The 12482-nt window shown below is 41.7% G+C and overlaps 1 protein-coding gene across 4 annotated transcripts in view; it reads right to left on the bottom strand.

Annotated features, from left to right (window-relative positions):
• The window catches only part of CDKAL1 (CDK5 regulatory subunit associated protein 1 like 1), a 628275-nt gene that overhangs the window by 462805 nt on the left and 152988 nt on the right, over positions 1-12482 (bottom strand). The gene's annotated exons all lie outside the window — the stretch shown is intronic.

The raw sequence follows: 12482 nt of genomic DNA, 5'->3' as shown, positions 1-12482 counted from the left end.
GATAAAGAAGATGTGGTTCATGCATACAGGAGAACATTACCCCAACCGTCAGAACAAATGCCCACTGTCTGCATCGACAAGAATGGAACTGGAGGGGATTATGCTGAATGAAACAGGTTGGGCAGAGAAAGGCAAGTATCATAGGGTTTCACTCATACGTGGAACATAAGGAATAACGTGGAGGACCACAGGGGAAGGGAGGGAAACTGAATGGGAAGAAATCAGAGAGGGAGACAAACCACGAGAGGCTCTGGACTCCGGGAAACAAACTCAGGGTTACAGAAGGGAGGGGAGTGGGAGGATGGGGTAACCGGGTGATGGGTTTTTAAGGAGGGCATGTGTGGTGATGAGCACTGGGTGTTATACGCAATGAATGAATCACTGAACATTACATCAGAAACTAATGATGTACTATACGTTGGCTAACTGAACATAATTTTTTAAAAAGCCACTTTCTAGACAGACAAGTTACCCATTCAAATAAGTTATTTTAAATAGAAATGAAAATGTACCTAAAACTCATTCTATGACTTCCCAGTGCTTTGACTGGGAAGTCAAAGTAAAAGTAAATATATACTTTTAAACACTGAACAGAAGTTTAAAAAATAGATAATAAATAATAGATAATAAAAAATAGAATAATAAATAATAATAATAAGTTTAAAAAATAGATAATAAATAATAGATAATAAAAAATATATAAATTTAAAAGTAAATATATACTTTTAAACACTGAACAGAAGTTTAAAAAATAGAAGCCCATTTTAAAATGAAATTCTGAAGTCTTCCATTCTTTTTCAAGTATGTGGGCTTTGGGGTACAGTGTTTTGTTTCCTTTGTTTGTTTCTCTGGATGCTCGGTTCTAGGCTTTATGCACCATACTGTGTCACTGGCTCCACCAGCCATCTTTACCTTTCTAAAACCAACTGAAGTTAAGGGTATCAGCAGCCCAGTTTTGGGACATGTAACTCTTAGAACACACCACCATGAAGTGAAAAGTTTCTACCCCTGGCACGCTCCTGTTTTTTTCAACCTTTTCAAGAGTACAAACTCAGAACTGGAGGCCAAAAAAAAAAAAAAAAAAAAAAAAAAACCGAGAAAAAAAAAAAAAAAAAAAAAAAAAAAAACCCTGGGATTAACAGAACTAGTTATTTGTGATCAACAGCCACATCAAAACCTTCTGGAAAGTATGCAGAGAGCAATTAAACAATAAGTAGAGAATAAAACATTATTTTAATATCATCTGTGTTTCATTTCAAAACTTATTAGAGAGCTTTGGTATAATTCTTCCATTTGGAATCGGGGGGAAAAAAAGAAACTTGTTAATGGAATAAAAAAAAAAATCTGAGTTTGATAGATCGCTTTACACATCCAAGAGAATTACTGCCTGGCTCTACCACCTGGTTTTACTTTTTTATCCATGCCATGCACATCACTACACACAAACACCTTTCTTCTGGTAAATGTGAAACACCTTATCAAACAACAACAGATTTTTTCCATTTACAATAACAATCTATATGAGGAAGTAACATCTGGTTTCCTCAAGACTTTTAACTATAACACCTAGAATCAGAGCAAACATCCAAGGGAGTCTCTAAGGTCACCAAGAGTTACATGCAAATTAAAAGGCCTCCCTCCCATAATGTGACTCAATTACTTAATTATTAAGCACATCGAAGACATGATATTGAGAGCTGAAGGGAACACAGTAAGGAAGAAGACACGCACTTTATGCTCTACAAGCTCATGGTCTGTAATGGATGAGATGTAAAAGAACATCAACAACACAGAAGCAAATACAATGCCCCTTGTGACAGAAAGCTGCACAGGCGACAAACATCACGGAGAAGAAAGGAATATGCGACAGAAAAAGACAGTACAAAGATCCCAAATAAACTCCTGCAGTAGTAGGAGAAGGTGGGACAGACGGCAGAGAAAGCAGCAGGCAGCTGTTCCAGCATGGACAAAGACAAGGAGGTCAAAGTAGGAGGAAAGTATTATATTGCAGAATTCCTATTTTAGGGAGACTAGTAAAGCTTCTATTATGGAAGGAGACTTAAGAAAGAGGCTGGAGAGTTTCTGTTTAAGTTACTGGGCAATGGGGAAGTGTCTGATGGCAGCACGGACACAGACTGGAACCAAACTTTAAGAATACGACACTGCTGGCAAGATATAAAAGGAAACACAAGGGGGAAAGCAACAAAGAGATGAGGAAATTCACAGAATGCTCTAGGCAGGGATGTGGCGACTAAAGGCATGTGGAAGATCCAAAAAAGGAAAGATTAAAGGAAAGGAAATTAGTTCTCTTGCTAGAATATACCTGAGGAAAACCCCAAGGAAGAATCAAAAGTCTAAAAGGCATCAGCAAACATCTTCTATAAAGAGCTACATGGTAAATAGTTTAGGCTTTGCTACTCACAGGTCCTCTGTTGGAAAAGTCTTAACTCTGCCACCTTAATGCAAAACAAACCATACATAATACGTGTGTGTGTGTGTGTGTGTGTGTGTGTGTGTGTTCCAATGAAGCTTCATTTATAAAAATAGACAGCAGGTCATATTTGGCTCAAAGCAGCAGCTGGCTGAGTCCTGAGATGGAAGGCAACAAATTCACAAAGGCCACACTAAATCCAAGGTTCCAGTAATGCCCATCCAGTTTCTGGAAATTCAAGTCACCAGCTGGAAACGAAGCTGGGGGAGATTTTCACAACGCATTCTAACGTGACCGTTGAAACAGTGGATAGAACAGACACTAAAGGTGTGGAGGGAACCCGACTGACTACAAAACGTTAAGTCTCTTTAGAGATGTAGAAACACTTCCACAGAATAAAAATTTTAGTGTGGAAAATGAAAAGGAGATAATATCACCACTGACAACTGTACGTCAACAACAGCAGCAATCATGGCTAACACTTAAAACGCACTTCGTCAAGTTAACCATCACACCGTTAGCTGTATTTGAAAACAGTGCAGCCGATACGTGTGACAATCCAGGGAAAATCTTCTCGTGACATTATAAACACTAAATCAGGTCATAAAACAGTCCAAGGCTGATTTTAAGGGAGTAAGCAGAACACCAGAAAATTAAGAGGGAAAGTTCAAAATAGAGATGCTTGCGTAAGGAGTTTAGTTAGAATACTAGTTCACGCTCTTACAGAATTTGGATGTAAAATGCTAGGGTAGACCAGAACTATAATCAAAGCAAAAATCATAGCCCTGTTATGGAATATTAATGTCACACTTTATACATGACCAAATAAAGTAGCAAAAGCTTCAACACAATTTCTCTGAGTCCTCTAGTTCTAAATATTCCCTTTTTACATCCTATTCTTTTTGTTTGGTGAGCTTTGTTCAGGTTAATAAAAGCCTGTAAAACAATTTCTTTAGAAACGAACCCAGCACAGACACATTTTTAAAAGATTTTATCCTTCAAAATATGAATGTTGGTAACAAAAATACCTCAAGAAACTTTAAAGTAGCATGAATTTCTGTGTCCTCATTTTAAATAGCCTTGAAATGTTAATTAAAACAAAAATTATGGACATTGGGGAGGGTATGTGCTATGGTAAGTGCTGTGAAATGTGTAAACCTGGCAATTCACAGACCTGTACCCCTGGGGATAAAAATATATTATATGTTAAAAAAAAATAATAAAAATTTTTAAAAAATCAAATGAAAAGATTTTTTAAAAAATTACATGTAAAGTTAATTCAACATAATCATTCTTATTTTCTTGAAATACACTTCTAAATTAGAGACATACCATTGACTAGAGCACTAACTTGAGTGATGCAGAAAACAAAGAAATCTTTTCCTCTTTTCTGCCAACTACTAAATACAAGAAATAATTTGTACAGAATCTTAAAATTCACAAAAGCATAGAAAATAAATGTGGTATAATATCATTCGCTTTATTTCATAAAAAAGAAAGTTGAGGAGGAACCGGGGTGGCTCGGTTCAGCATCTGCCTTCAGTCATGATTTCAGGGTCCTGAAGGAGTGCCACATAGGGCTCCCTGCTCGGGGGTTGGGGGAAGGTCTGTTTCTCCCTCTCCCTCTGATCCTCCCCATCCCATTTATACTCTCTCTTTCTGTCTCTCCCTCTCACTCTCAAATAAATAAATAAAATCTTAAAAAAAAAAAAAAAGAGAGACAGAAAATTACTATGATTCAAGAAGATAGTGAATCTTAGGGCCACTATGATTGTGGCCCTAAGTCCACACTTTGAGTTAGTACTGGAGCTGGGATGGGCGCCCAATATTCTCTGTTCCTTGAAGATCAGATCTCAGGACATAAACTTGGGTTTTGATCATGTAATAAATATTAGAGCAAACATTTCTTGATTGAACCACAAAGAAATTTACAGGATTATAAGAGATCAAACGTCTTCAAAGTAGAAACACAATATTTGATAGTTCACGTTTCCCTGAGTTTTGTGCACCGTCTAATAGTGGAGTAATAAACTCCTGTATACATCAAGGAAAACAACAGTTCTCTATAAGCAGTGGGTTGGGAAGAAATGTAGCTTCTCTCTACATGTTCTTTTCTCCTATTCCTAACATCCTTCCTGCAACGTGATGCTTAATCAATACAAAAACACTCATAATGATGACTAGGTCTTCACGCAAAGTCTTCTTTCATGAAAAAGTATTTCTTAAATATGTATCTGACTTTTACATTTCAGGGGCAGGGGTGGTAGGGGCAGAAAGAGAAGGGGAGGGAGAGGGAAAATCTTAAGCAGGCTCCACGCCCAGCACAGAGCCAAACACAGGGTTCAAGCTCAGGATCTTGAGATCATGATCTGAGCCGAAATTAAGAGCTGGACTTAAGCGACTGAGCCACCCAGGCGCCCTAAATTTTTACATTTCTAAATGCATACTGATATAATCATGAAAACTCCTCCTCACAAGAGCACTAAAAAGAGAGTCACATCACCTGTTTCTGTACATAGCCAAGTGCAGTCTTCACTACTCTAGAGGTGAGTGTTCTCTGCACTTAAATATTCAGGGAAGAGAGGATCTACCGGAAGTACTCACAGCAGGCAACAGTTATGGGAAACACATAAAACATCCCAGCAAATAAGTCTCTGTGTGTGTGATAAACCGCGATAACATGACGCCTTTCCTAATCCTGGAACAAGTCACTGAGGCCCGTCATCTACGGCACTGCACTGTCCACCCATGTGACGACCGCCACAACTAGGAGGCGTGGGCTGGGGGCTGCCGGAAGCCGAAAATCAAGTACTCTAAGACTTGATGGGATTTTTTTCAATCTGAAAAAAATATGTAATTCAAATACGTAACTGGGGATAGCTGAAGACCTCCAAATCCACAGTAACCGGGGACAGAGTCAGGATCTCATCAGGATGTCCAGACTCCGTCGTATGTTAACGAAATGAAAACTAGAACACAACTGCACATTTTATGCGCTGTAAGAAAAAATGTTATTGAAAGGGGAGGAGTCCCCGGGCACCCAGAAGAGTCCAAAGGGTAAACATGTCCCAACATCTGTAACGGCGACAAGCAAAGTAGGCCTCCACGGTGACCAGAGCCAGAGCAGTCATTTCTTCGAAGTGAATCCGGGCACGCAAAACGACCACACTGGGGTGAACTGACCGTACAAAACCAGTCAGGGGATGCCTACTTGAGTTCACGCCCAATGGGCTTGCTTTATTATGCTGACTGCCAGGACCAACAGGAACTTCTATCAATAAAGTCAATAATTCGGCATTTTATCTCTTCATTCTATCACCCCTTCACTCCCCACGTGCCAGATACAAGGAAAAAGAAAGACAAAAGGACAGTCCCTGATCTCCAGCAGTTCACAGTCTAGTGAGAAGAAATGGGCCTTAGAGCCCAGGTTCTCTTCTGTGAAGAAGAAGACGGGAGGTCTGGAGCGGGCAAGGGGAGTCGCGAGAAGCCCCGTGGGAGAGTCAGCACGCATCCCTGCAAAGAGACTCCAGGACACATGGCTGCGAGGGACGGACGGTGTTCTTTGCAAGCACTGCTATGGAACTCTGACACCCAACAAGGTCCCTGAGAGGCGCAGTCAGGGACACAGAGGAGGCTGACCGGCTTCTCGTCCGCTGTAACTTGCTGCTGCGCTTATATGTGCTTCAGGCAGCAAAGATCTGTGAAAGGTTTTATTTGAAGAAAGGGTTCAGTGACTTTAAATCAGGGGGGTGGGAGGGAGGTGAGCACAGGACACAGACTTTTCCTCAGCTCCACTGAGATGTAACTGCCAAGGGCAGAGACTTCCGTGCAGAGGTTAGCGTAAGGAAAGTTGGATTATTATAGAAAAATGGAATTTCAGTAAGGAGTGTAAACAAGTTTTTAAAAGAAGCTACAAGAGAAAAGTGTAGACAGAAGACAGAAGGTGAGACCAAAGACAGGAGGGATGGGAAGAAGCAGAAGGAAATCAGAAAACGGGTGCTATGCTCGCACACTGGGCAGAGGCCAAGGGAGAGCACAGGAAAGAAAGCACCAGGTCGGCCTAACCAGCCTCATGGCTCCAGACGGAAGCAAGAGGTTTCTCTCTGAATCCTCCCAGGCTAGTTGCTACAAGTCACTCTCTCTGCAAGTCAGAAAATTAGCATTTTCTCAGAAATGGGGACCTCTGGGGGGAATTCTAATTCTGGGAGGTTGGCTGCTCTTGACCATGGTCAGGTATGCCTGCATTAGAAACTGAGTGAGTGAGGCTGTTATTATGAATTCGGTCCCCAAGCCCATTTAACTCTAGGTCAATCTACAAAAAGTCTAATTTCTGAATCAGCAAAACTAAGGATCATACCCTGAAATATACTGACCACGCCTAGTTATGCCACATGGAAAGGCAGCTTGACACGACATACATTCCCGCTCAGTTGTTTTCCCAAAACTCACAGAATTATGCTTACTACATCCTCTTCCCTTATACTCAGTCCATCGGCAAACCCCGCTCCCTGGACCTCAAGGGGAGGCCCAGGTTCCAACCATGTTTCACCACCTCCAGCTACCACCCTGGTCGAAGCCAGCAACATTTCTGCCCCATGTCCTTCTGTCTTTGTCCCCTTACCATTTCCTCTCACTCAGCACCGCTGTCGGAGGGATCTCTGTAAGATGTACACAGGAACAAAGCACCCCCGCCTCAGAATCTCCTTATGGCTCATCATCGGACAAAGATGAAAGGGCAAAGTTCTTCAAAATGGCCTCCAAGTCTCTGCCCCCCTACCCCCAGCTCCCCTCCTCCCTTCCCTGCTTCCCTACATCTCTGGTGACCCCCACTACTCTCTCCCAATCGCTCTGCTCCAGCTACGCAGGCCTTCTGCACCTTCCCCTGTCATGCAGAAGTCCACCTGCTGGCCTCCCTTCCTCTGCCGGGTCCTGGCACGTGGGCCGTGTTCACCGAACCCGTGGCACACCACGGCAGCGCCATCGCTCCCTGCACTGCTTGCCCGCTCACGCCACCTCTCACCTTCTCCTCTCCTACACAATTCTTAAAAATTTTTAAATAGTGCGTTCCCCTATCTGCCCCCACCACAAGAGTGTGATTTTCATAAAGACGGGGATTTGGGTGTGTGTTTTCTTACAGAAGTATCCCCGGACTTAGAATCTGGTGGAGGAGCCAGGGTGGCTCAGCTGGTTAAGCGTCTGCGGTTCAGGGCATGATCCCAGCATCCTGGAATCAAGTCCCGCATCGAGCCCCCTGCTCAGCGGGGAGCCTGCTTCTCCTTTTGCCGGCTGTTCCCCCTGCTTGTGCATGCTCGCTCTCTCTCTCTCTCTGGCAAATAAATAAATAAGATCTTTAAAAAAAAAAGAGAGAGAGAGAGAGAAGTAAAAGAAAGAATGGAACCTGGTATATTGTAGTGGCAAGAAGGGGAAAGGGGACACGACAAGTCCAGCCACAGAGGAGTCCGTGAACTCCAACAGAGGTGTATGGGGAACAGGACAGTCACCTGGGAAACACAGTAGCGAAGTGACAGAGCCCAGACTGAAGCCAGAGAGCCCAGATCCCCATGCTGGCTCGGTTACTGTGGAACCGCAGGTGGATTACTTAACCTCTGGGTGCTGTAGTCTGTTCACTTGTAACAGAAGTTCTTACCTCATGAAGCTGTGAGACTTAACTGGGGTAATACATAAAAAGCACTTTTAAAAAGTGCTGGCACACAGTAAGAACGTTATAAAGCTCACTATTATTTGAGAGCCTTATGGAGAGCTACAAGGCTTGAGTGGATAGACGGTTACATGGTCGTGAAAAAAACATCAAGTTAGACAACAGGATGGAAACTATGTCCCATTTATACAAAGAAGGTATTAAGAAGACAATGCATACAATAAATCCTGAAAGGAAATGTTCCAACTTGTAAACAACCACCATGTCTGTGGGAGAAGAAATGAAGAAAACAAAGGCTGTGTTGAAAACTTGCCCCTACAACAGGGCAGGGGAGGGACTCCCCAACAGCCAGACCAGCTCCTGGGACGGTGTCATCCCAGGATTAACGCCTGTCAAGGAAGCCATTCGTGGCATGTTCCTCCTTACGTACTTCCCTAACTTGCCCTGGGTTACCTCATAGAGCTCCTCCTAGATAGGATGGTTGCCCAACTGAACAGATTTTACCCAAATGGTCCATGTTTCCTATAGTATCCCTCACACGCAGTCATGCGGCTTCTGCTTTACTTTCCGGAGGCAGGGAGCTCAGTGTTTCACAGTTTCCTAAGTACTCACTGAACACTTGCTTTTGCCCATTAGTTCTTACTTGTAAAGTTCACTTCCAGACAGCATCCACTTATTCACCCAAATTCGCCTTCTTTTACCCTCAAAGACTTATTCCCCCACTCTGGCCTACATCCCAAACCATGTTTGGTCAAAACAATACATGATCACTGTAAAGGAAATGTCTCTGAAATATCTGGACGGCAGGCTCACAATTCCTATGGCACCAAATGCGGCAAATCTAATTGAACCTGTTGCTGATGCCTTACTCACTACAGATATAGAATTTCACATCTGGGAGAGACACCGGAAACTTTCTAGCCCTCTCATTTCACTTTGTAAAAGAGAAAACGGAGGATCAGAAAGATGCAGCAGCTTGCCCAAGGTCAAAGTAAAGACAGAACTGCCAGTCATCCATCGCTGCCCTTTGCTTCAATCTAATGACGTCCGTCCTGGGGTTACCGAGATCAGTGAGGCGGTGTGACCCCATAATCAATAAGCTCAGGAAGCCATACAGATGGATCCTTCTCTTTCGTTGGCTCTTACCTCTCAACATGTCATTTCTAACTTGTCTACTCAACTCTCCCACCGCCACTTCTAACTGCCATGCAATGAGTTTATGATACTTCCGGGGTAAAGGAGGACCAACCAACAACCTCTTTCTATACATGATTTTCACAAATTCATTAATGAGATATTTTGCAGTATTATGGGTACAGTGCACGCTTAGAAGCTTGTCAGATATCAAGAGGAATTTGTGATTCAAGAAATACAGATGAAATTGAAAAGAACAAAAAAAAGAAAAACCCTAAAATATGCAAATTGAAGAGAAATACAAATGGACATTTAAGTACAAGGGTGGTATATTAATAAGTACAAATAAATTAACAGACTTTTTTATAATCTTAAAAAAGTGGCCACCAAAACTTTTAATCAAAGAACTCACCAATAAAAAGGGGGGGGGGGGAGGAGGTAATCCAGATGTAGAAATATACACATCTGTATATAAATCATACACATGTAGTACTAGAACAGTATGTTGTATACATACAACAGTATGTTGTAAAACACACCTTAATAATAGAATTTCTGTAGTGAATTACTGTAAAAGAAAATCCGTGTTTTGAGTTCAAACAGGAAGAAGTGATTGCAGGCTCAAATAAAGGGTTAGCAAACCTCCTACAATCTGGTGTCATGCTAACAATCACCTCGAACCCTCTTTAGTCACTGAAGAGGACCAAAATATGCCACAAAGACAGTACTTTGCCAGGAAGATTATTCTGAGCTGAAAGCAATTAAGAAACAGCAGTGACAGGAAAAGAGACCCCTCCCCAATGAGGCTAAGAGAAGGATGTAAATTTCTGCTAATAAAGGCACTTGCCCCCTCCAGTACCAGGAAAAGAAAACGAGTCCAGAGACAACTCAGACCACTGGACTCTTCACGTGTCACCAACCCTTCTACACAGCCCTGATTCACCACACATTTCCTAATTACCATCCTTTCCCTTTCCCAAAGAAACCCCAAACCCTTTCTCCTTTGTCTAAACTCTTCTCTACTCCTTATCACCTTTGTTAAGATGGTATATAATCTCCAAATTCTAGCCTCCTGCTTGAGTCCTATTTCTTTATGAATAATCCTGTATACCTAAATCTTCCTCTCCCCCACCCCCGTTAATGCATCTTTTAGTAGATTGATTCCCAGGCCAATGAGGGGATTTTTTTTCCTCCCCTACATTATGAAGTTTAAGGTTCTGATAACTTCCTGTGTAACTTCTGGATCCAAGGAAAAGTAAGAGGAGTGAGGCCCATGAAAATCTGACCCCTGGAGAGAGAATACTTCACAACCTTTAAAACTGCACTTAAGATGACCAGCACTTACCATCTGAATCAATCACTTCCTTCTTGTTAAGCTAATCAAAGCAAGTGAAACACTTACTTCGTCCTTAAAAGGATTAACACAAAAAATTACCTAAGATTCTGACAGATATATTCCGATTATGGAGAACTCATTTCATAAAATGAAAAGCAAATCTGTAATTAGTTCACTTCCCCTAAGATCACCATCCTGGCACTCTTCACAGCAAACTCTTCCGATGGTAACATCCTTGGACGGAGCAAAGACACAAAGAGAGGAAGGAAAAGGGGAAAGAAAGGAATCCCCAGACTCTGACTATATCAGAAGACCTTAATAAAGTGACACTGAGAAGAGACGCCCCTATCAGCTCTTCCATCTTTTCAATTTACTGTCCAATTTGCACATCTCACTGTACTTTAATTATCGCACTGACAGAGAAAGACGAAAATTAAATTACAATAGGAATCTACATATTTTGAGGAGAGAATGAGGGAAATACACACTTCAGGTTCCAACTGGGAACTGAACAAAGGGACCAAAGTTTGGAAGGAAAACGGGCAGCTGGGTTTATTTCTAATCCCTCCTGAATACCACGTGAGCCGAGCACCCTGAGATCCCACCCTGGTTTCTAGGGGGAGACCACCTGCATTTAGAATTGGCCTATAGGGTCTGAACAGTTATTAGAAACGTATAAACAGTTCCTAAACAAGATTTCCACGTTCTTTTTTTCAAAGCCACTCCTCCCAAGAGGCGTTAATATAAAAGCTGATCCCCTGCAGAGGGTAACAGAAAAGCACTTTGTTATTTAAAAATCATACAATAAAAAGGGCACCCAAGTAAAAGTCAGAGTTGTCTCCCTGACTAATTCATACAATCATGGAATCCCTGCCCACAGACGCAGGCAAGAGAGGAGAAACTTCCTTCGAAACTGCCTTAACTGGGCTCCAGCAAGCTTTAACGCCCGCGTGATCACAAGGTTTCACTGCAGGGGCAAGAGGCAAAGAATATGAGTATCTCAGAGCACTACCAACAACTCATTTGTAACATATTCTAGGTGAACTAGCTGATTTGGAAAAATCACGGTCCTACATTCTCTGTCCTGCTCCTACGACAAAGGATTCAGAATGTTCAGTGCTGATTTATCGTACTGTAGCTCTTACAACAGACAGCTCTCCTGACTATGTGCTCCTTGAGGGCAACACGAGGATGGGATTCACATTAGAAACATTTACGAAAGACTTCTTGAAATTTAACAAATGAAAGAAAAGCTAAGACTAGAAAATAACACTAGGGTCAAACATTAACTCGAGTTGTGACTAAGAAGCCATGCTTAGGTCTCTTAAAATTTCATAAAGCCACTGTTAAACAGGAATCTATCTTTTTCATTATCAGAAACAGATGATCCAATCAGATGAACTAACTAGGTGATCAGTGTCAACATCATTTATCTAAATTTGAATTTTATGGAAAATCCTAGTAGGATTTTCATTCACAGATCAAATAAACAGTTTATAACAATTATTATCATATTCTTAAGAATTATTTTTTAGTGTTTATAAACAACATGATTTTCCCCTTAACTCTCTCCTTTGTCGCCTCCATCACTCTTAAAAAAAAAAAAAATTCTATTTAGTTTCCATCTTCAGAAATGTAATACAGCTATTGCTTGTAATTAATCTGACCTCAGATAGAAAGCTATTGATAAAAAATGCAACTATTTTTTAACTTCATGAGGAAAAAAAATTACTTTTTACAGGAGCAGCTAACATAGCTGGTCACAGACAAATCTTGGGGCAACTGGCTCACTTCTAGTTCCAAAAAGCAAAGCAATTTCGGTGAAACAGACACTGCCCTCTCTTCTATGTGAAAATGCCCTAACACCAAGGTAAAAGGACAAAACATCACGGGGCGGGGGTGGGGATGTTTGCAATGCCAGC

The sequence above is a fragment of the Lontra canadensis genome, unplaced genomic scaffold (assembly GCF_010015895.1).
Source record: "Lontra canadensis isolate GAN:19392208 unplaced genomic scaffold, GSC_riverotter_1.0 scaffold21, whole genome shotgun sequence".
Lineage (NCBI taxonomy): Eukaryota > Metazoa > Chordata > Mammalia > Carnivora > Mustelidae > Lontra > Lontra canadensis.
This window is presented reverse-complemented; position numbering and strand designations above follow the sequence as displayed.